General features: G+C 46.0%; 1 protein-coding gene across 1 annotated transcript in view; it reads left to right on the top strand.

Annotated features, from left to right (window-relative positions):
* The first annotated feature begins 1,097 nt into the window (after window positions 1-1,097).
* gnb1l (guanine nucleotide binding protein (G protein), beta polypeptide 1-like) overlaps window positions 1,098-22,745 on the top strand; it is a 43,878-nt gene continuing 22,230 nt past the window's right edge. The window contains exons 1-2 of the mRNA XM_086011997.1: window positions 1,098-1,173; window positions 4,353-4,459. The gene's annotated coding sequence lies outside the window, so the exon portion shown is untranslated. The remainder of the gene's footprint in view (window positions 1,174-4,352; window positions 4,460-22,745) is intronic.

Genomic DNA, 22,745 nt, shown 5'->3' on the forward strand with positions numbered 1-22,745 from the left:
TACACGGATGCTGTATATAACAAACAACAGGTCTTTACTGGAGGAGGGTCATCTCTAGACTGGAGTACAGAGGCATGCGCACAGCTTATATACCGGTGTGGTTACTGCCGGTACTACAGTATACAGGAGCTGTAAAAAGTAGTTCTGACTTAAAGCACATACACTACAGGGAGAACTACTTTTTACAGCTCCTGTATACTGTAGTACCGGCAGTGACCACACCTGTATATAAACCCTGCGTAGGGATCTGTACCTTTAGTTTTAGAGTAACCCTCATCCAGTAAATACCTGTTGATTGTTCCTGCAGTCTCGTGTCTAGTTATTGAAGGACACAACATCAAAAATACACGGATTTAACAATCAGCACAGTTAACACACACTCTTGTGGCCTTCCGTGACTGGTGGGCACCGCAGGGACTGGAGTGTGTACTGGACATACACGGATGATAATGTTATTGTTTAATTGGTTAAGTTACCTTTGTTTTATGGTTTAGTTCTTTATTAGTTGTACCCCTCTTAAAAAAAAGGGGGCACTTTTGTTTGATGACACCCAGCGTCCCCTTATGGTATTACTAAGAAAACCACACCTTGACTTCTGTGTCCAGTTCTGGTCAGCAAGACGCAAGGGGACCTTCAAACCCTGGAGGTGATACAGAAATGAGCTAGAGGAGGAAAGAAAGAAAGACTTGCATTTATAGAGCGTCTTTCACGACCACTGGACGTCCCAAAGCGCTTTACAGCCAATGAAGTACTTTTTGAAGTGTAGCACTGTTGTAATGTGGGATTGATCTCGATCACAGGAGGAATCTGTGAAGAAAGGAGGCAACTGAGAGGTGACCATATAGGAGATTATACAAGCTAATAAACAGTAGAGAAAATGTAAATCAGGGACACCACTTCAAATTAAAGTGACAGTTGATCAAGGAAGTTGAGGATCAAACTCGTGAAAAGCAAATTTGTCACACAAAGACTGACCAGTACGTGGAATGGATGCTGGTTAGGGGAGTGAATCCTTGCAATAATTAAGATAAAAAAATGATTTTAAATAGAAAATTCACTGACACACAGGCCAGACTACATTACCCAGAGTGCCCAGCAACGACAGGAAGTCACTGGTCAAAGAGACTAAACGGATTTGTGCCGCGTTCCCTCGGTTACCTGCATATTTAACCGGTAAAATAATGTCGCCGGACGAGTTCAAAGTCTGAATCTGAACTCTCCCGCGGGGTCATGTAGGCGGCAGCGGGTCTGGGGCGGGCTTCCGGCAGGACTGGGCCGCGGTTGCCCTGGCAACGGGCACAAGTAGGCCGCAGGCGGCGGGGCCGGTTTAAATCCTCATTGTACGGGGGGCGGGGGTGGTTTGTGAGAGGAGCCCCTCACTGTACAGGGGGTCTGGGGCAGAGGAGCCCCTCACTGTACAGGGGGGTCTGGGGGAGAGGAGCCCCTCACTGTACAGGGGGGTCTGGGGGAGAGGAGCCACTCACTGTACAGGGGGCTCTGGGGGAGAGGAGCCCCTCACTGTACAGGGGGGTCTGGGGGAGAGGAGCCCCTCACTGTACAGGGGGCTCTGGGGGAGAGGAGCCCCTCACTGTACAGGGGGGTCTGGGGGAGAGGAGCCCCTCACTGTACAGGGGGGTCTGGGGGAGAGGAGCCCCTCACTGTACAGGGGGGTCTGGGGGAGAGGAGCCCCTCACTGTACAGGGGGGTCTGGGGGAGAGGAGCCCCTCACTGTACAGGGGGGTCTGGGGGAGAGGAGCCCCTCACTGTACAGGGGGGTCTGGGGGAGAGGAGCCCCTCACTGTACAGGGGGGTCTGGGGGGAGAGGAGCCCCTCACTGTACAGGGGGGGTTTCTGTGAGAGGAGCCCCTCACTGTACAGGGGGGTCTGGGGGAGAGGAGCCCCTCACTGTACAGGGGGGTCTGGGGGAGAGGAGCCCCTCACTGTACAGGGGGCTCTGGGGGAGAGGAGCCCCTCACTGTACAGGGGGGTCTGGGGGAGAGGAGCCCCTCACTGTACAGGGGGGTCTGGGGGAGAGGAGCCCCTCACTGTACAGGGGGGTCTGGGGGAGAGGAGCCCCTCACTGTACAGGGGGGTCTGGGGGAGAGGAGCCCCTCACTGTACAGGGGGGGTTTCTGTGAGAGGAGCCCCTCACTGTACAGGGGGGTCTGGGGGAGAGGAGCCCCTCACTGTACAGGGGGGTCTGGGGGAGAGGAGCCCCTCACTGTACAGGGGGGTCTGGGGGAGAGGAGCCCCTCACTGTACAGGCGGGGGAGGGGTCTGTGAGAGGAGAGCCCCTCACTGTACAGGCGGGGGAGGGGTCTGTGAGAGGAGCCCCTCACTGTACAGGGGGGGTTTCTGTGAGAGGAGCCCCTCACTGTACAGGAGGGTCTGTGAGAGGAGCCCCTCACTGTACAGGAGGGTCTGTGAGAGGAGCCCCTCACTGTACAGGAGGGTATGGGGGAGAGGAGCCCCTCACTGTACAGGGGGGTCTGGGGGAGAGGAGCCCCTCACTGTACAGGGGGGTCTGGGGGAGAGAAGGTTCACGAGGTTGATTCTGGAGATGAAGGGGTTGTCTTATGAAGAAAGGTTGAGCAGGTTGGGCCTATATTCATTGGAGTTTAGAAGAATGAGAGGGGAGCTTATTGAAACATATAAGATTCTGAAGGGGCTTGACAAGGTAGATGCAGGGAGGATGTTTCCCCTCGTGGGGGAACTAGGGGGCATAATTTCAGAATAAGGGGCACCCTTTTAAATCAGAAATGAGGAATTTCTTCTCAGACGGTCGTGAATCTTTGGAATTCTCTTCCCCAGAGAGCTGTGGAGGCTGGGTCATTGAATATATTTAAGATGGAGATCGACAGATTTTTGAATGATAAGGGTGCCAAGGGTTCTGGGGAGCGGGCAGGGAAATGGAGTTGAGGCCAAGATCAGATCGGCCATGATCTTATTGAATGGCGGAGCAGGCTCCAGGGGCCAAATGACCGACTCCTGCTCCTACGTCTTATGTAAGCCTGCCAATGTACTGCCGTCTCACCTGCCTGAGTGTTGCACCCGGTGGAACGTAACTTTACTGTGATGTGAGGCTGTGTTTATAAAAGTGCTCAAGTGGTCTCCTGGACACTTTATCAACTTAGCACGGAGTCTTTTTAATGTTTGAGGCCAGATGCTGCTGCCTGCACTCTATTAATGTTAAAGAAAAAATAGCTACTGGGATAGTAAAGCGGTCCTGGTACGCACAGAGTGTACATTACAAGCCTAAGTATAGCTCTGGCCTTGTTAACAGCCCTTCATGCTCTACAGCGAAATGCCTTCGACGGAGCAGTGTATAACTTGCAACTTCGTAATAAGGTGACAATAACTTGAATCTGACGGTTTCCACGCTTGGCACAATATCCTTTCTAAAGATTCTTATACATACGTGACTAGAATATCACATTTTCAGAAGGTTGGAATGATTCAGTTTTTATGCAAACTGATCGTGAAGTCAAAAGATTCAGTCAGAGCCTGATAGATCACAATGGGCAGATGATGAAATAGTCATCTAAAGCTCTCTATGTATAACTATATATTTTGATGTAAATCAGTTGACTATTTTTCATCATAAGTTGCAGAATTTGTCATTTCTGACTCGATGGTAACAGGGCACATTTTTTGACACCAAAGACTGTTTAAGAGTTACACAAGTAGAGGACACATCAGTGTCTGCTCCAACAACAGTACCTCAGTTTCTGCACTGACCATTGGAATTGATTTACCTGTACCAGTACAACATTGTTGTACCCTGTAAGATTTAGATACTTTAATGCAAAATAAAATCATGCACCAAGCCATATGAAAAACTAAGATTTGTAAATGTAGCTGAATCTTCAGGTTGAGTTTGTGGTCTGAATATGGACAGATTGCTGTGGAAAGTAAGTATAGATGCATATTTAAAATATGTATACATATATATTCTAAAGTTCCAGTCACATATCTTACTGAAAATGTAGGTTTCTAAACATCTCTGGGCAGATTTTGCTGTCAAAATAACGGTGAGGCTAATGGCGCTCACCCTTATTGATGCATAAATGGTGCAGCAACTTCAGGCGAGGGGCAGGTGCGCAGTTAACTGCGAATATCAAAAGGTGCTGTCCGAGATGCACTGCTCTGCCATTTCGCTTCGGGAAAACAGCATCTCACTGTCTGGCTCACCAGTGACATGCATTGAAGGGCGTGAAGTTGCTGTATTTGCGCAGTAGATACAAACTGAACTCGCCTGTTGTACTTGCATGGACTTGATAAAGTTACATTGTACTGATGAATGTCCATACTCCTGGGTGCAGACAACTAACTGAAGCCTTTCTGTTTGCTAGGAGGTGTCGAAGTACAAGTGCTTCTGTTTTCCTGTTTCCTTCAGATCATAACTGAACACCAACATATAAGTATAATTAACCATTTAGAGTGAAAAGAATTCGTGCAGGTACGTATGCTTGGGTTAATAGATCTTTATTAAACGTAAAGATGTTTTGCTTAAAGGAGCAGTATGTTTTATACGGTACAGTTATTAATATACATATAACATTGATGTAGCTTACAAGTGATTTGCTTCTGGAGCATAGTTATGATGCTCTAGTGCTATGACAGAGCTGTGTTTAACTTGGCCTTAGGCCACTGTACATCCCGAGGTCAATTAGAGGCTAATTGCTGAGAGAAGTTTCCGTACATTGGCAGCTGCTTGTAAATTCCTTCTGCTGCCCATGGGGAAAGACCAGGTTAGGAAGCTCAGGCAAACTAGCAGGGAATGACTGACTTGTTTTAAAAAAAATATATACTTTAGATGTGTGATGGATGTGCAATAGATACAGGAATTGTATTTGCATAGGTAGATCTATTTCCTGTTAAAGAAACAACTGGCACTTATATAGTGCCTTATCACATCCTCATAAATTACTTAGGGGGAGAAATTCAGTATCGCCCCGTTTGGGGGTGGTAACTTTTGAAAGCTGGGAAACTTAGCGGCAGGCGCTAATGATTCCTAGCTTTTAAAAAATTGGGTTTTAGCGTTCCAGGAGGGAATCAAGCGATCCACATCCTTCCTGGAGCGCAGCAGGCAAGGCGATAGGTGAGCAGCGCTGCACAATGGGCCGTGCAGTGCTGCCGCGTTGGAAGGCTCCTTCCCTCCCTTAAAGAGAAGGGCCATCACTGCAGGCTCTGCAAGGGGAAAACTTACCTGGTTTCCGACAGCAGCCGTGATCCGGCCCGTTCAGCCCAATGCGCTGCAGCGGAGTGCCGGGCTGATCGATCGCTGGCGAAGACAAAGGAAAAAAAAAAAGAGAAAGATCATTTCAGAATTTTTTTTACTTCCCCCCCCCCCCTCCCCCCCCCCAGCCACCTCGCCTTTAAGTACCGCTCCCAAAGCGCCCGGCCTCCTGATCAACGCCTCCTGCAGCTGCCGGTGTTTTCGCCCGGCGATGCTGCAGGGGGCGGAACTGAAGTTCGGGTTCGGGGCGCTGCGCAGCCGGATGACGTCACGATCTCCGGGCACAGGAGATCGTGGCGCTAGGGGTTACCACTACCGCAAACCGGCAGGTGAATTTCGCTGTCGGCGGTAACATTGCTGCGCCCAGGCGGTAAGTCATTAGTGCCCTGTTATCGCCCCCCGGAGGCAATAACGGGAAGTGCTGAGGAGGCCAATTTCTAGCCCTTGGCCCAGAAATTCGGGTCTCCACGGGTGAGTACGCACGGGGCACTCGCCCGTAGGCCCAACGAAAGTGCCGGTTTCGTGCATGCACTGCGCATGCGCGGGAAACCGGAACTTCCGTTCCCTTAAAGGAAGGGGTTCAGAGGTCGAACGCGTACGCCAGAGAGGCAGCGCGTGCGCATGGAACTTATGTTTTTTCTGCAGGTTTCTCCGGGAGGGTAAGTCTCCAGGAGTTACACATGTAAAAAGCAGGCGCAAGGCCTGCTTTTAACAAGGTAAGTGGTGAATTAATTAAAATTAAAACATTTTTTCCACAAGTTTATGATTTTTAAATACTTTAAAGAACGATAAGTTTATTTTTAGCCCTGTTAGAAAATGTAATTAATTTTTTCAACAAGTTAAATTATTGTTTAAAATAGTTATTTTATGTAATTTATAGTTATTTTAAAAATGTGATTTAAAAAAAAAATTATTTGAAGTTTTAGTGATGTTTTGAGGCTTATATTATTTATAATTTTGACAGCTCTTCCTGTCAAGTTTATGAATGGGCATTCCCTGCTACCATTGGCTCTCTGTGGCCCACGTGATCCCAGGGGACGCATCGAACTAACTGCGCCTCTGGGATACGAAAGCACTGCGCGCTGGCAGTTGGAGCAGGCCCGGGATCGGAATCCCACGGGGGGGCCCACAGCTCAACAGCCGGCGCGCTAGGTAAGTGCAGGTCGGAGGCTTGCACCCGCGGGAAGCCCCCGACCCGAATTTCTGGGCCAATGTCACAAGGTTCTCAAAGTTTAATGTGATTGTTTCGATTCAATCGCACCCCAAATATGCTTTCTTGTGCCCAACACAAAGGGACACTTTCAAAGGGAAGCCCGAGCTTCCGACAAACTGAAATTTGGCCTTCGACAATGAGCTCATACTGATGAGCTACACACTGCAATTGACAGAGATTGCCACCATAAATAAACTCCTGAGCTCTCCGAGTGGAGGACAAGCAACACTCTTTCAGGCCGCTTATGCCAGGTTACAACTACAAATCGGGTTTATTAATAAAATGAGGAGAACCAAAAGTGAAACACAGCAGATATATAAAACTAACATGGTTCAGATAGCTTACAAAAATTTGCAACGAAACAACTCAAGGTTCTCTCAGCTCAGCTCATCTCCATGAGGGGAAGTTTATATGTGAAATCGGACATCCACAGAGTTTTCCACTCGCCCGAGCTTGCAGCTGCCAGGTAAAGTAGATATTGACTAAAGAAGCTTCGAAACAGCACTCCAATTATATCCCTGCTTTACTTTGACATCCAAATATTAAAATATAGTCTCTTACAACATGATACCGGTTAAATATCGCCATATATTAGCTAATGTGGGAGCTTACATAGCACTTATAGTAGTTTGCCTAACCAAGTGAACGCATTTCAAAAGAAAGAAAGACTTGCATTTATATAGCGCCTTTCATGACCTCAGGACGTCCCAAAGCGCTTTACAGCCAAAGAAGTACTTGTTGAAGTGTAGTCACTGTTGTAATGTAGGAAACACAGCAAGCTCCCACAAACAGCAATGTGATAATGACCAGAATCGGAGGGGAAAACTCTCCACTGGCTGGAGTCATACCTAGCACAAAGGAAGATGGTTGTGGTGGTTGAAGGTCAATCATCACAGCCCCAGGGCATCACTGCAGGAGTTCCTCAGGGCAGTGTCTTAGACCCAACCATCTTCAGCTGCTTCATCAATGACCTTCCTTCCAACATAAGGTCAGAAATGGGGATGTTCGCTGATGGCTGCAGAGTGTTCAGTGCCATTCACAACTCCTCAGATAAAGAAGCAGTCCATGCCCACATGCAACAAGACCTCGACGACGTTCAGGCTTGGGCTGATAAGTGGCAGGTAACATTCGCACCACACAAGTGCCAGGCAATGACTATCTCCAACAAGCGAGAGTCTAACCACCTCCTCTTGACATTACCATCACCGAATCCCCCACCATCAACATCCTAGGGGTCACCATTGACCAGAAACTTAACTGGACCAGCCACATAAATACTGTGGCAACAAGAGCAGGTCAGAGGCTGGGTATTCTGCGGTGAATGTCTCACCTCCTGACTCCCCAAAGCCTTTCCACCATCTACAAAGCACAAGTAAGGAGTGTGATGGAATACTCTCCACTTGCCTGGATGAGTGCAGCTCCAACAACACTCAAGAAGCTCGACACCATACAGGACAAAGCAGCCCGCTTGAGTGGCACCCCATCTACCACCTGAAACATTCACTCCCTCCACCACCGGCGTACCGTAGCTGCAGTGTGTACCATCTACAAGATGCACTGCAGCAACTCGTCAAGGCTTCTCTGGCAGCACCTCCCAAACCCGCGACCTCTTCCACCTAGAAGGACAAGGGCAGCAGGTGCATGGGAACACCACCAGCTCCAAGTTCCCCTCCAAGTCACACACCATCCTGAATTAGAAGTATATCGCCGATCCTTCATCGTCACTGGGTCAAAATCCTGGAACTCCCTACCTAACAGCACTGTGGGAGTACCTTCGCCACACGGACTGCAGCGGTTCAAGAAGACGGCTCACCGCCACCTTCTCAAGGGCAATTATGGATGGGCAGCGACGCCCACATCCCATAAATCTGTTTTTGTGATGTTGATTGAGGGATAAATATTGGCCAGGACACCGGGGAGAACTCCCCTGTTGTTCTTCGAAATAGTGCCGTAGGATCGTTTACGTCCACCTTAGAAAGCAGATGGGGCCTCGATTTAAGATTTTATCCGAAAGATGACACCTCCGACAGTGCAGCACTCCCTCAGTACTGCACTGGAGTGCCAGCCTAGATTTTTCTGCTCAAGTCTCTGCAGCGGGACTTGACCCCACAATCGTCTGACTCAGAGGCGAGAGTGCTACCCACTGAGTCACAGCTGATCGTGTTTTTGGGCTTGCTGTACAAGTACTTCAGATCAAGCTGCCTGGTAGCATCAGAGACTGCAGGTGAAGTATAGACCTATATTGCATTCTGTTGCCCTTGGTCACTAGACAGTGAAACTCCACTTATAGAGGTGATGAGCTTCAATTTCATATTGTTGGCAGTACATTTATCAATTTTGCAATACTAATGTGCCAATTTTTTTTTAAAGTTAATTTTCAGTCCCTCTGACAGGTGCTGCTCTATTCAATGTGGGTGGGCTGACGGAAGTGTAACTGCATGTTCCCACCCACCTACAGTTTTGACCCTGTTTCCCAGGCAGTGTAGGGTGCAGGGACAGGTAGCATCGGCTCATTATCATGTCTGATTGTCTGTAAGTATGCTATTTTCCGAGCGGATGGAGTGATATTGTAGCTTTTTTCAAAGTCACTGATTAAAAATAATTACTACCCTCTTTTTTTTCATATAATTCATAAAATAGATACGGTTGAGGAAACTCATTCATAGATACATAGAAGATAGGAGCAGGAGTAGGCCATTCGGCCCTTCGAGCCTGCTCCGCCATTCAATGAGATCATGGCTGATCATCCAAATTCAGTACCCGGTCCCTGCCTTCTCCCCATATCCCTTGATCCCTTTAGCCTTAAGAAATATATCCAACTCTTTCTTGAATATACTTAATGAACTGGCCTCCACCGCCCTCTGTGGCAGAGAATTCCACAGGTTCACCACTCTCTGGGTGAAGAAATTCCTCCTCATTTCAGTCCTAAATGGCTTACCCCTTATCCTTAGACTATGACCCCTGGTTCTGGACTCCCCGGCCATCAGAAACATCCTTCCTGCATCTAGTCTGTCCAGGCCTGACAGAATTTTATAGGTTTCGATGAGATCCCCTCTCAATCTTCTAAACTCCAGTGAGTATAAGCCCAATCGACACAATCTCTCCTCATACGTCATTCCTGCCATCCCAGGTATCAGCCTGGTGAATCTTCGCTGCACTCCTTCCATGGCAAGAACGTCCTTCCTCAGGTAAGGCAACCAAAACTGCACACAATACTCAAGGTGTGGTCTCACCAAGGCCCTGTTCAACTGCAGCAAGACATCCTTGTTCTTGTACTCGAACCCTCTTGCTACGAAGGCCAACATACCATTTGCCTTCTTAACCGCTTGCTGCACCTGCATGCTTACCTTCAGCGACTGGTGTACAAGAACACCCAGGTCTCTTTGCACTTCCCCTTCTCCCAATCTATTACAATTCAAATAATAATCTGCCTTCCTGTTTTTGCCACCAAAGTGGATAACCTCACATTTATCCACATTATAGTGCATTTGCCATGTTTCTGCCCAATCACCCAACCTGTCCAAATTGTGCTGGAGTTTCACGACATCCTCCTCACAGCATACCCTCCCCCCCAGCTTTGTGTCGTCTGCAAATTTGGAGATATTACATCCAATTCCCTCGTCCAGATCATTAATATATATTGTGAACAGCTGGGGTCCTAGGACCGATCCTTGCGGTACCCCACTAGTCACTGCCTGCCACTCGGAAAACGACCCGTTTATTCCAACTCTTTGCTTTCTGTCCGCCAACCAGTTCTCTATCCAAGTCAATACCTTGCCCCCAATCCCATGTGCCTTAATTTTGCACGCTAATCTCTTATGCGGGACCTTATCGAAAGCCTTCTGAAAGTCCAAATACACCACATCCACTGGTTCTCCCTTATCTATTTTACCAGTTACATCCTCAAAAAATTCCAGTAGATTAGTCAAGCATGATTTACCTTTTGTAAATCCATGTTGACTTTGTCCGATCCAGTCACTGCTTTCCAAGTGCTCTGCTATTACATCTTTTATAATGGACTCTAGCATTTTCCCCACTACCGATGTCAAGCTTACCGGTCTATAATTCCCCGCCTTTTCTCTACCACCTTTTTTGAATAGTGGGGTAACATTAGCTACCTGCCAATCCATGGGTACCGTTCCAGAGTCTATCGAGTTCTGGAAGATGACCAGCAATGCATCTACTATTCCTAGGGCCACTTCCTTAAGTACCCTGCGATGTAGATTATCAGGCCCTGGGGATTTATCGGCCTTCAGTCCCATCAATTTTCCTAACACCACTTCCCTACAAATACTGATTTCTTTCAGTTCCACCCTTTCATCAGACCCTATGTTCCCCGGCATCTCTGGGAGGTTATTTGTGTCCTCCTTTGTGAAGACAGAACCAAAATATGTATTTAGTTGGTCTGCCATTTCTTTGTTCCCCATTATAAATTCCCCCGATTCTGACTGCAGGGGACCTACGCTTGACTTCACCAATCTTTTTCTCTTCACATATCTATAAAAGCTTTTACAGTCAGTTTTTATGTTCTCTGCAAGCTTACTCTCATATTCTATTTTCCCTTTCTTAATTAATCCCTTTGTCCTCCTTTGTTGAATCCTAAACTGCTCCCAATCCCCAGGATTATTGCTTTTTCTGGTCAATTTATATGCCCTCTCCTTGGACCTTATGCTATCCCTAATTTCCCTTGTTAGCCACGGTTGGGTCACTTTTTTGTTTTATTTTTATGCCAAACTGGAATGAACAAATTCTGTAGTTCATCCATTCGGTCTTTGAATGTTTGCCATTGCCTATCCACCGTCAACCCTTTGAGTGCCATTCCCCAATCAATCCTACCCAACTCGCTCCTCAGACCATCATAGTTTCCTTTATTTAAATTGAGGACCCTAGTCTCCGAGTCAACTACTTCATTCTCCATCTTAATAAAGAATTCGATCATATTATGATCGCTCCGACCCAAGGGGCCTCGTACAACAAGATTGCTAATTAATCCTTTCTCGTTACATAATACCCAGTCTAAGATGGCCTGATCTCTGGTTGGTTCCTCGACATATTGGTCCAGGAAACCATCCCGTAAACACTCCAGGAATTCCTCCTCCACAGTATTGTTACTCATTTGGTTGGCCCAATCTATATGTAGATTAAAGTCACCCATGATGACTGCTGTGCCCTTATTGCACGCTTCTTTAATTTCTCTTTTAATGCCATCCCCAACCTCCGCCTTACTGTTTGGAGGTCCATAAACCACTCCCACTAACGTTTTTTTCCCCTTAGTATTTCTCAATTCTACCCATACAGATTCCACCTCATGAGAGCTAATATCCTTCATTACAATTGTGTTAATCCCTTCTTTAACCAGTAATGCTACCCCACCTCCCTTTCCTTTTTGCCTATCTTTCCTGAATATCGAATACCCCTGGATGTTGAGTTCCCAGTCCTGGCCTTCCTTGAGCCACGTTTCCGTAATCCCAACCAAATCGTATTTGTTTACTTCTATTTGCGCAGCCAATTCATCCACCTTATTACAAATGCTCCTTGCATTAAGACACAAAGGCCTAGAAATTCAGTGGCCTGCGCCACCAGTTTGTGCCCAAAGAGGGCTTTTGTGCCACTGTGCAAACCTACCGCGATATTTAGCGGGGCGCTAATGGCGGCGTTAGCCATTAGCGCTGCGCCGCCACTGATGACGTCATCGGTGTGTGCAGTGCCCCGCTATCGCCCCGCTGGCCATATTTAGTTGCTGCCGCCTCGCCCGCGCCGGCCGCAAACAGCGACCGGTACACGGGGCCTACCTGTGCCGGTAGTGGGGCGAGTTAAGGTGGAGGTGCGGCCGGCTGCTTTTTTGGCGGCCGCCTGCCCGCACCTCCTTCCCCGGCTTCCTACACCCCCCCCCCCCCCACCCGCGGCATTGCCGGCTGTTTCCAGAGAGCCCGGCACTTCTCCTTGGTGCCGGGCTCATTTGCCGGCACTCGCGAGCGGGGATCGCGCTGTTGCAGGCACCTCCCGCTTAAGAATGAGAGGGAGGCCTGCAGTACCGCAGGCTGCCGTGCCGCAGCGGGTGGCGCTGCGGCACTTTAGACGCCGCTATTCAGTTTCAGCGCCCCAAGCGGGGCGCCGAAACCCTTGTTTAGCGGCCGGCTTCCACTTGGGGCGCTGAAACTGAATTTCCCGCTGGCGCAAGTGGCTCCGCGCGCAGCGGTAATTCCGGCGCTCAGGCGAGCTGGGCGCCCCTAACTGAATTTCTAGGCCAAAGCCTTCAGGCTTGTTTTTTTAACGCTCTTAGACCTATTAGAATTATTATTTACTGTGGCCATGTTTGATTTAAACCATTGATTTCTCTGACTGCCACTTTTGTTTTTCTCCTTCCTATCTTTTGCTTTTATCCTTGTTTCCCTTTCCTCTGTCTCCCTGCTCAGGTTCCCAACCCCCTGCCATTTTAGTTTAAACCCTCCCCCACAGCACTAGCAAATACTCCCCCCTAGGACATTGGTTCCAGCCCTGCCCAGGTGCAAACCGTCCGGTTCGTACCAATCCCATCTCGTCCATCTAAAAATAATTTACTGTTTCTTCCCCAAATCACAGCATGCAACTATTAAATAATTCCAGGCTTTTTGCCTCTACTATTCTACCGAGAAGTCAATCTGGGTTGATTGTGAAGAAGAATTTCATGACATCTGCCCTAAATTTGCCTTTCTGCCAGTTTGAATCCGTGTCCCCATGTGCCACTATCATGGTTTAATTGGAAGTACTGTGCCAGATTTATTTCATTTATACTGTTTACCATATATATATCGTACAAAGATAATTCAATGTGGGCCTATACTCTCTGGAGTTTAGAAGAATGAGAGGTGATCTCATTGAAACATACAAGATTCTGAGGGGGATTGACAGGGTAGATGCTGAGAGATTGTTTCCCCTGGCTGGAGTGTCTAGAACTAGGGGGCATAGTCTCAGGATAAGGGGTCGGCAATTTAAGAGTGAGATGAGGAGGAATTTCTTCACTAAGGGTTGTGAATCTTTGGACTTCTCTACCCCAAAGGGCTGTGGCTGCTGAGTGGTTGAGTATATTCAAGGCTGAGATAGATAGATTTTTGGATTCTAGGTAATCAAGGGATATGGGGATCGGGCGGGAAAGTGGAATTGAGGTCAAAGATCAGCCATGATCTTATTGAATGGCGGAGCAGGCTCGAAGGGCCATATGGCCGACTCCTGCTCGTAATTCTTATTCTTAATTCATAGAATCATAGAATGATATAGGACAGAAGGAGGCCATTTGGACCATCGTGCTTGTGCCGGCTCTTTGAAAGAGCTATGCAGTTAGTCCCACTCCCCCGCTCTTTCCCCACAGCCCTGTAAATTTTACCCCTTCAAGTATTTATCCAATTACAGATGAAGGAGGGCATTATATAGAAAAGTGTTACCTGTGCGAAGTCCCCACTTAGTCGCCTCCTTTCAAGACCGAAAAGCCCAAAGTTCTGCAGTTTTTCATTGCAACTTCTTATTGTGATGCTAGGGATCACTCTTGTGGCTCTTCGCTGAATTGCCCTCCAGTGCTTGAACGTCTCCGATGTGTTTCCATGACCACCCCTCAGTATTGCTGTATAATGCTATATGCATCGTGTACACATGGTGTCTTTGTAGTGTATTATAGAAATTACAATGCAGAAGGAGGCCGTTTGGCCCATTGCACCTGTACTGGTTCTCTGAAAGAGCTACCTCCAGAGTACAATTTCCCTGCCCTTTCCATATACTTTTTTACATTTTTCCTTTTCAAATATTTATCCACTTCCTTTCTAAAAGCTATTACGGATCCTATTTTCATTTAACCCACTGCATCTATGTCAGGTCTAATTCTTCAACTAGGTCTGTTTCTATTACTCTAATCTCATTTCCCTGTACTTTTGTATTCTTCCTTTTCAAATACTTATCCAATCCACTAATAAATAATGTTATAGTCTCTACCTCAGTAGCCACTTATGGTAAAGCATTCCATCTGTTGTAATAGCCTTATGTGAAAAATATCTAACTTATTGCTATAAACTTCTAGTGAAATACCTGACTGTGTTCCCTTGCTACTGATTTACCAACTAGCAGAAATTATCTTTCACTATTTATCCTCTCAAAATCTTCCATAATTTTAAAAACCTCTATTAGTTCACCCTTTCCCCTTCGCTGTGCTAGACAAAAAAGCCCCAATTTCTTAATAACTATAATTTTTCTTTCCTGTTATGAGTCTACTGAATCTTCACCATAATATTTTTATGGCTCTAATATCCTTGCTATACTTGGGTGCCCAAAGCTATGTACAGTATTCCAACTGTGGCCCAGGGTGATGTCTTGAACCAACTCAACATTACTTTCTTGCTCATATGTTCAATTTGCCTCGAGGTACAAAACCCAGAATCTCATTTGTTTTTATGATGATGTTTTCTACCTGCATACCCATCTGTAAAGATCTGTGTATCTGCACCCTAAATCTCTCTCCCTCCACTTACTTAAGAATCTTAGTATTTAAGATATGCTTCATTTCACTGTTCTTTTTTCCCCAAAATGCGCTACTTCACCGATTTTTGTATTGAACTATATCTACCCATTGCACTAACATGTCTACGACCTTCTTGTGTTCTTCCTCACCTGTCTATCCCCTCCTTGTGTTCTCCTCACCTGTCTATCCCCTCCTTGTGTTCCTCCTCACCTGTCTATCCCCCCTTGTGTTCTCCTCACCTGTCTATCCCCTCCTTGTGTTCTCCTCACCTGTCTATCCCCCCTTGTGTTCCTCCTCACCTGTCTATCCCCTTCTTGTGTTCTTCCTCACCTGTCTATCCCCTCTTTGTGTTCTTCCTCACCTGTCTATCCCCTCTGTGTTTTCTTCCTGTCTATCCCCTTCCTTGTGTTCTTCCCCACCTGTCTATCCCCTTCCTTGTGTTCTTCCTCACCTGTCTATCCCCTCCTTGTGTTCTCCTCACCTGTCTATCCCCTCCTTGTGTTCTCCTCACCTGTCTATCCCCTCCTTGTGTTCTCCTCACCTGTCTATCCCCTCCTTGAGTCTTCCCCACCTGTCTATCCCCTTCCTTGTGTTCTTCCCCACCTGTCTATCCCCTTCCTTGTGTTCTCCTCATCTGTCTATCCCCTTCCTTGTGTTCTTCCCCACCTGTCTATCCCCTTCCTTGTGTTCTCCTCACCTGTCTTATCCCCTCCTTGTGTTCTTCCCCACCTGTCTATCCCCTTCCTTGTGTTCTCCTCACCTGTCTATCTCCTCCTTGTGTTCTTCCTCACCTGTCTATCCCCTCCTTGAGTCTTCCCCACCTGTCTATCCCCTCCTTGTGTTCTTCCTCACCTGTCTATCCCCTTTTTGTGTTCTTCCTTGCCTATCAATGCCCTCCTTGTGTTCTTCCTCACCTGTTGATGCCCTTCTTGTGTTCTCCTCACCTGTCTATCCTCACCTGTCTATCCCCTCCTTGTGTTTTTCCTTGCCTATCTATCCCCCCCTTGTGTTCTCCTCACCTGTCTATCTCCTCTTTGTGTTCTTCCTCACCTGTCGATGCCCTCCTTGTGTTCTTCCTCATCTGTCGATGCCCTCCTTGTGTTCTTCCTCACCTGTCAATGCCCTCCCTGTGTTCTTCCTCGCCTATCGATGCCCTCCTTGTGTTCTTCCTCACCTGTCGATGCCCTCCTTGTGTTCTTCCACGCCTGTCGATGCCCTCCTTGTGTTCTTCCACGCCTGTCGATGCCCTCCTTGTGTTCTTCCTCACGTGTCAATGCCCTCTGTGTTCTTCCTCACCTGTTGATGCTCTCCTTGTGTTCTTCCTCAAAGTTTGCAATGCCCTCTACTTTGCTATAACCAGCAAACCTTGACGTTATCCCGCTTGTATCAATGTTCAACTCTTTTATAAAAAAGATGCCAGCATAGATACCTGTGGCACGCCGCTACCCAAATCCCTTTACATCCATTTACTCCTACTCTATCATCCTCTAACTATCTCGCTATTCTTGCGGCTATTTTTCCTTAATTTTCGTAGCAATGCTCTTGAGTAGCACTTTCTCAGATGTTATCTGAAAATCCATATATGCAGCATCCAATGTATTCTCTTCATCTATGCACTCTGATACCATCAAAGAATTACATTAGTCAAGCATGACCTGCCAGTTGCAAATCTATTCTGACCAGCCTTGATTAACCCATGTTTTTCTAAGTGTTCACTCATATCATTCTATACTATGGACTCTGAAGGTTTACTCAAAACAGAGGTAAGACTAATTGGCCTAAAATTTCCCAGCTTATCCCATTCCCCTTTTTGGGAAGTTTCATGGTTATCTCTTTCCCCTTTGAGATATAACACTTGCTACTCCCCTGTTCTTTGGCCCAATTACTGGTTAGTGTCTCTGCTGTCTCCTCCCCAACCTCCTTCAGTACTGTGGATGCATACCGTTGGGGCTTTGTGACTTTTCTACTCTTAGCCCCATTAACTTTTTTTAAATTCAGTTTTATTTTGCATACTTATCTCCAGCAATGGCTCTTCAATATCCTCCTCCGCAAATCCTGCAGTCCCGCTTTCACCTTCTTCTCTAAAAATGGAGGCAAACAAATGATTAAAGCATCTCTTTGATTTCCTCAATCTCAACTACTGTATAAGATTGCCCCATTGTAAGCGATCCTTATCCCCTCTATGTCTACCCTTTCTTTTACTTCTTGTGTGCTTATAACAACCCTTGCCATTTTCCTTTGTTGATCACTTATCTTCTCTCATGCTCCCTCCTAGTTTTCCTAATCTACCTTTTTTGCTTCCCTTCTATACTAGAATATCCTTTATTATTCCCTCCCATATTTATCATATACCTTTTCTTGTAGATCTGATTTTTGCTCTGAGCTCTCTATTTATCCATGGAACCTTTGCCCTTGGCGTTTCTTCTAGTTGGAATGCACTAAATCTGTGCTTTATCCTTCTTGTATTTAAATATCTCCCACTGCTGTTTGGTCTGCCATTTTTTCCAACCAGTTAGTCTGGGCTAGGGACCTTTTCACCTGACTGAAATTGGCTAATTTCCGGTCCAGTGCCTTTATTTTTGATTCCTCTCCAATTTCAATGTAAACCAGTTAGGTTCCAATGACTATTTTGTAAGTGTTCTCCGACTTGCAGGTCACTTACTTGTCCTGCGTGGCTATCCAGTACAGCTCTCTTCCTGGTTGGACATTAAGGAAACAGGTCTGAGTGTATTTTAAGAGTCCCTCCCTATTTTGACCACAGGTCTTAGCCCGCTCTAACTTAGCATAATTAAAGTCGCCCAATATTACAACTCACAGATCACAGAATCACAGAAACCCCACAGTGCAGACAGAGACCATTTCGGCCCATCGAGCCTGCACCGACACATATCCCACCCTATCCCCGTAACCCCACGTATTTAATCCCCCTAACACTAAGGGTCAATTTATCATAGCCAATCAACCTAACCCACACATCTTTGGACTGTGGGAGGAAACCGGAGCACCCGGAGGAAACCCATGCAAACACTGGGAGAATGTCTGTGTGGAGTTTGCACAGTCACCCGAGGCCGGATTCGAACCCGGGTCCCTGGCGCTGTGAGGCAACAGTGCTAACCACTATGCCACCGTGCCGCCCTCTGTCATTAAAGAAGGAACTTGCATTTATATAGCGCCTTTCATGACATCAGGATGTCCCAAAGCGCCTCACAGCCAATGAATTACTGCAGAGCTCTTTAAATTGACTGATAATTTCATCCTTGATTTCTTTTCTCACTACTCAGTGGAGTATTTATTTTAATTCATTCATGGGCAGTGAGCGTCGCCGGCAAGGCCAGCACTCATTGCCCTCGAGAAGGTGGCTTGTTGGGCCATTTCAGAGGGCAGTTAAGAGTCAACCACATTTCTGTGGGTCTGGAGTCACATATAGGCCAGATGGCAGATTTCCATTAGTGAACCAGATGGGTTTTTATGACAATCCGGTAGTTTCATGGTCACAATTACTGATACTAGTTATTTTATTTATTTAATTAAATTTAAATTCCCCAGCTGCCGTGGTGGGATTTGAACTTGCGTCTCTGGATCATCAGTCCAGGCCTCTGGATTACTAACCCAGTAACATAACCACTATGCTGCTGTACCCCTAGCTTTAATAATAGTATAATGTACTCCAAATATGGTAACAGACCCCTCACTATTTCTTACTTCATTCATTTGCTCTGCTTTTTGTTTTCTGTGCCCCTAGCCGTTTCTCTATCTGTGTGGGTTGTATTTCCACCTCATGCTCTGTCTGATTGTCATTATCAATAAAAAAAAAACTTCTGTAACTGTAGCCATGTCTTAAATAAGATCAACCCTCCTCCCTTTTTTCCTTCTCTGTCTCTCCTGAAAATGTTATAACCAAGATTAGTTCTGGCTGAAGCCAAGTTTCTTTCAAGCTACATCATCACATCCCTCCATTCTAACTAACGCCTCTAGTTCCCTGAATTTATTCCTAATGCTTTACACATTTGTATATAAGCGTTACAACCTTGACACATTTATACTCCTCGGTATCCTTTTCTATTCTTTCTTTCCTTGTTATTCTTTCCCTCACTATCCAGCCTCTTAATCGCAACAAGGTCACGATGGAATAAATCATATTGAATCCTCAAGTTAATTGACATCGGATGTCTGCTCCCTATTCACAATTTCATTATACGGAAAAGTTTATAGGTAGCCTTTAAACAGCAGTTGGATAATATAAAATAAGTACTGTACTGACAAATAGTATGTTTCTCTTTATAATGTTTAGGATTCTATAATTTTCAGGATCATATAACAGTATCAGTCGATTTAATTATCCTTGAAGGAAACAGATAACATTACTGGGGAATACAGTTCTTTAAGAGGCCTCCCACTTCCCCATGAAGTATTGGATAGGTATTTTAGTTTCAGAGCACAGATGAGTGGAAATAAAAAATAGGAGCAGGAGTCGGCCATTCGGCCCCTCGAGCCTGCTCTGCCATTCAATAAGATCATGGCTGATCTTCGACCTCATCTCCACTTTCCTGCACTATCCCCATATCCCTTGATTTCCTTAATATTCAAATGTCCACCGTGTGCGTGTATGCTTTGAACGAGAATACTTACCGTGGATGTGTGCTTACCAGAAAAAGATATCAGGACCTGGAAGTGAATCATTTTTTTATATATTTGAATGATACCTTTCTTTGAAGAGTTTTTCCATCAGATGTTACATGGTGCATTTTTATTGAAAGTCTGCTTGAGGAACTGCAGTTCTGCAACACCACCTCGGTCCCAGGTTCTGTAAGGAAAAGGACCCTGTTTATACGTCAGGGCAGTTTCTGCGGCAGCTGGCTTCACTGCATGTGTGAAATTGTGCAGTTTTAAAGTTGTGGTTTGCAGCTATGTGGCTGTTGCTGTTCCAGCTTTCGCAATAACTGGGAAGGTCCATGTTGGCCAGCGAATACAAAACCACGTCACTGGATTGTACAGAGTGGCTGGGTTACACTCCGTCTACCTGTGGGCCAAAAGAGGTGGTTGCCTGTACCTCTGACAGCAAGCTGCACTCTCTTCATGTTACCAGCAGAGAAGGCGCTACTGCCAAAGACATCCAAGGGATACCGCCTGTTGGTGGTGTTGACGGCCTCTGGTGGTGGGAGCACCAACTTTCTACATTGCCGGCCTGTTGCTGACGGCAGAAACATTGTCGGCACTGAGCCAGCTATGTAAATGTAACAGTAGTGTGTGTGACGACAGGTGAGCTGAAAGCGTTCACCATAGGCTGGTGTTAAAAATGTATACTGAAGGGGCTGGGTGTGGCAGACTTTTTCTGTACTTTTTCTGTTCTGTAATAACAAGGGCGTAGATTGACATGCTCAGTAAAACACAACTATCTTTATTTGCATAAAATATTTGAAAAAAAGAACTTGCGCCTTTCACAACCTCAGGACGACCCAAAGCACTTTACAGCCAATGAAGTACCTTTGAATTGCAGTCACTGTTGTAATGTAGGAAATGTGGCAGCCAATTTGCACACAGCAAGCTCCCACAAACAGCAAGGAGATAATGATCAGGTAATCAATTTTTTTTTGTGATGTTGGTTGAGGAATAAATATTGGCCATGACACCAGGGAGAACTCCCCTGCTTTTCTTCAAAATAGTGCCGTGGGATCTTTTACGTTAACCTGAGAGAGCAGACGGGGGTTCGGTTTAACGTCTCATCTGAAAGACGGCACCTCCAACAGTGCAGCACTCCCTCAGTACTGCACTGGAGACACAGTAGGCTTCTGGGCACTCCATCTGTACAATGTAACTCTGTAAAAATGCTTGATATGATGTACTTTTAAGCTACACATTGGTTCACTGAAAGAATTTCTAATAAATATTTTTTTTAAACCTGGAGGAGGAAGTTGCTGTGTTTTTTTTGGTTCCAAGACCTTTTCCTTTGTATGTGAGGTATTGCCCAGTTGCAAAAAGAGCTGGTAGATGCTTCAACATGTAAAATACATGGCATACTGCCAGTGTTCCCTCTTTTTTTTTTTCAGTGTGCGTTCCCTTTAAATGGTATTTTTTCCATCGTCAGCTGCTGGTGAGCGGTCTGTGCAGGAGGGTACCTTAGGGAGGAACATTGCATACTGCTACAATTTGCACTACGCCATTGTTAGACCTCGGAGATGGGGTTTTTAAGACTTTTATAAGGAATCGATTTTTTTTTCTCCCATTTCGGGGGAAAGTCCTATTTTTCTCCCAGGCGCGACCAGACCACACATCAGCTATTGCCACATGGGCTACCTGATCCAAGGTCTGCGACTGCACCACTCAAAACAGCAGACAGGAGGCATACAAAAGGAGCTTGGGGAATTCCTCTGCTACTGACTTTTTCCTCCTGTCCAGTGGCATGGGGAAATCAGATCTGTGTCCCAGTCTATGTAATATCACTCAGTTCAGAAACATTTTAATTTCAGAATCTAAATGTCTTTTTTTTTTTGCTATGGTTGAATGAGTTGAAACTTTTATTTTCAAGAAATATATGGTGTGAGTTCGGTGCTTTCCTTGGGCCCCGATTGTTTACGCTGATTTATGCCCATTTATGCCTGTTTTTACGTGTGGGCGAATTCTAATGAGATTGGCAGGAAATTTGAGCGCAACTTGACACCGGCGGAATGGACGTGTTTTCGGGCCTAATTCCCACGTTGCGTCCACAGGTGAGATTCCAAGCCCTTGCTTTTTAATGGAATCATGTTGTCCTGTTTTGGGTCAGCTTTTACTGACCGTTCAATGCTAGCACTAGCTTGTGGTCTCTGGGTATGTGCTGAAGGGTTAATGATTGCGACCTACTCACTGCAGATTTTATCTGGTAATGATAAATAATTGATCACTGGGAAATAGCCCAGTCTGAAGTTATTTTTCAAGTCCTAAGCGTTTTAGTTACTTCATACAGTTTTTGTAACACTTCATGTACTGTTCTCTCATTGCTATTCGCCAAAGTTTGCAGACTAGATAGCAGTCATGTAGCTTTTTCTGAATTAGCAGTAAACATTCTGTAATCAAATTAAAAGTGACATTGACCAGTTTTTGGGGATAACACAATTTCATGCCAGAAGTTTGCAAACTGGAGGTAGAATTGGCAAGATTTTTTCAGTGTTGACTTTGAAACCTTCCTCAAATTTCAGCGAAATCCCTGTTTTCAAACTTTATCTAAATCCCCGGCTTACAGATTCCTCTATAAATGCCCATGAGTAACACAATCGTGGCTGTTTGATTCTAATCAATCTGTCCTGCCTTTGTCAAAATGTGGGGACTTGTACAGAGTCCATTCTGCTGACAGTGATTCGTTTTCTTATACTCTGTCCTTGCGCTGTGGCTTGTTACGAATGCATTTTTGAAAGTTTGGTGTGCCATTTACCCAATATTAACGCACAATAGCTAATCAGTATCTTTTTCTGGAGCGGTAATTTGTGAAATAATGCAGGGGTCAAGGGTGTCACTGTCAGTCAAATGGATGCATCCACTCCCGAGACTGCATTGCTGGCATGCGGCTGTGGGACCTGGATCTTTTGAAGCCGGGAGAAATTGCCAAGCCAGCTCTTCCAAAGGCCGGGCTTGATAGTGGTTTCAATTGAATTGGGGTCTCCGGTCTCTCAGGTGCTGACAGAAGCCTGGGCATGTGATTATTTCTGATTTAATAACATGAAGGGGAAGCGAGCTTCGGCTGATAATTAGGCCTAATTAGTGAGAATGTGTTGATGGACAAGCCATCATATGGTCACAAGGAAACAAACTTTCTTTATCCAAGGCTTAGAGTC

This window comes from Somniosus microcephalus, chromosome 19 (genome assembly GCF_052327205.1).
Source record: "Somniosus microcephalus isolate GS21.2 chromosome 19, FLI_Smic_1.0, whole genome shotgun sequence".
Lineage (NCBI taxonomy): Eukaryota > Metazoa > Chordata > Chondrichthyes > Squaliformes > Somniosidae > Somniosus > Somniosus microcephalus.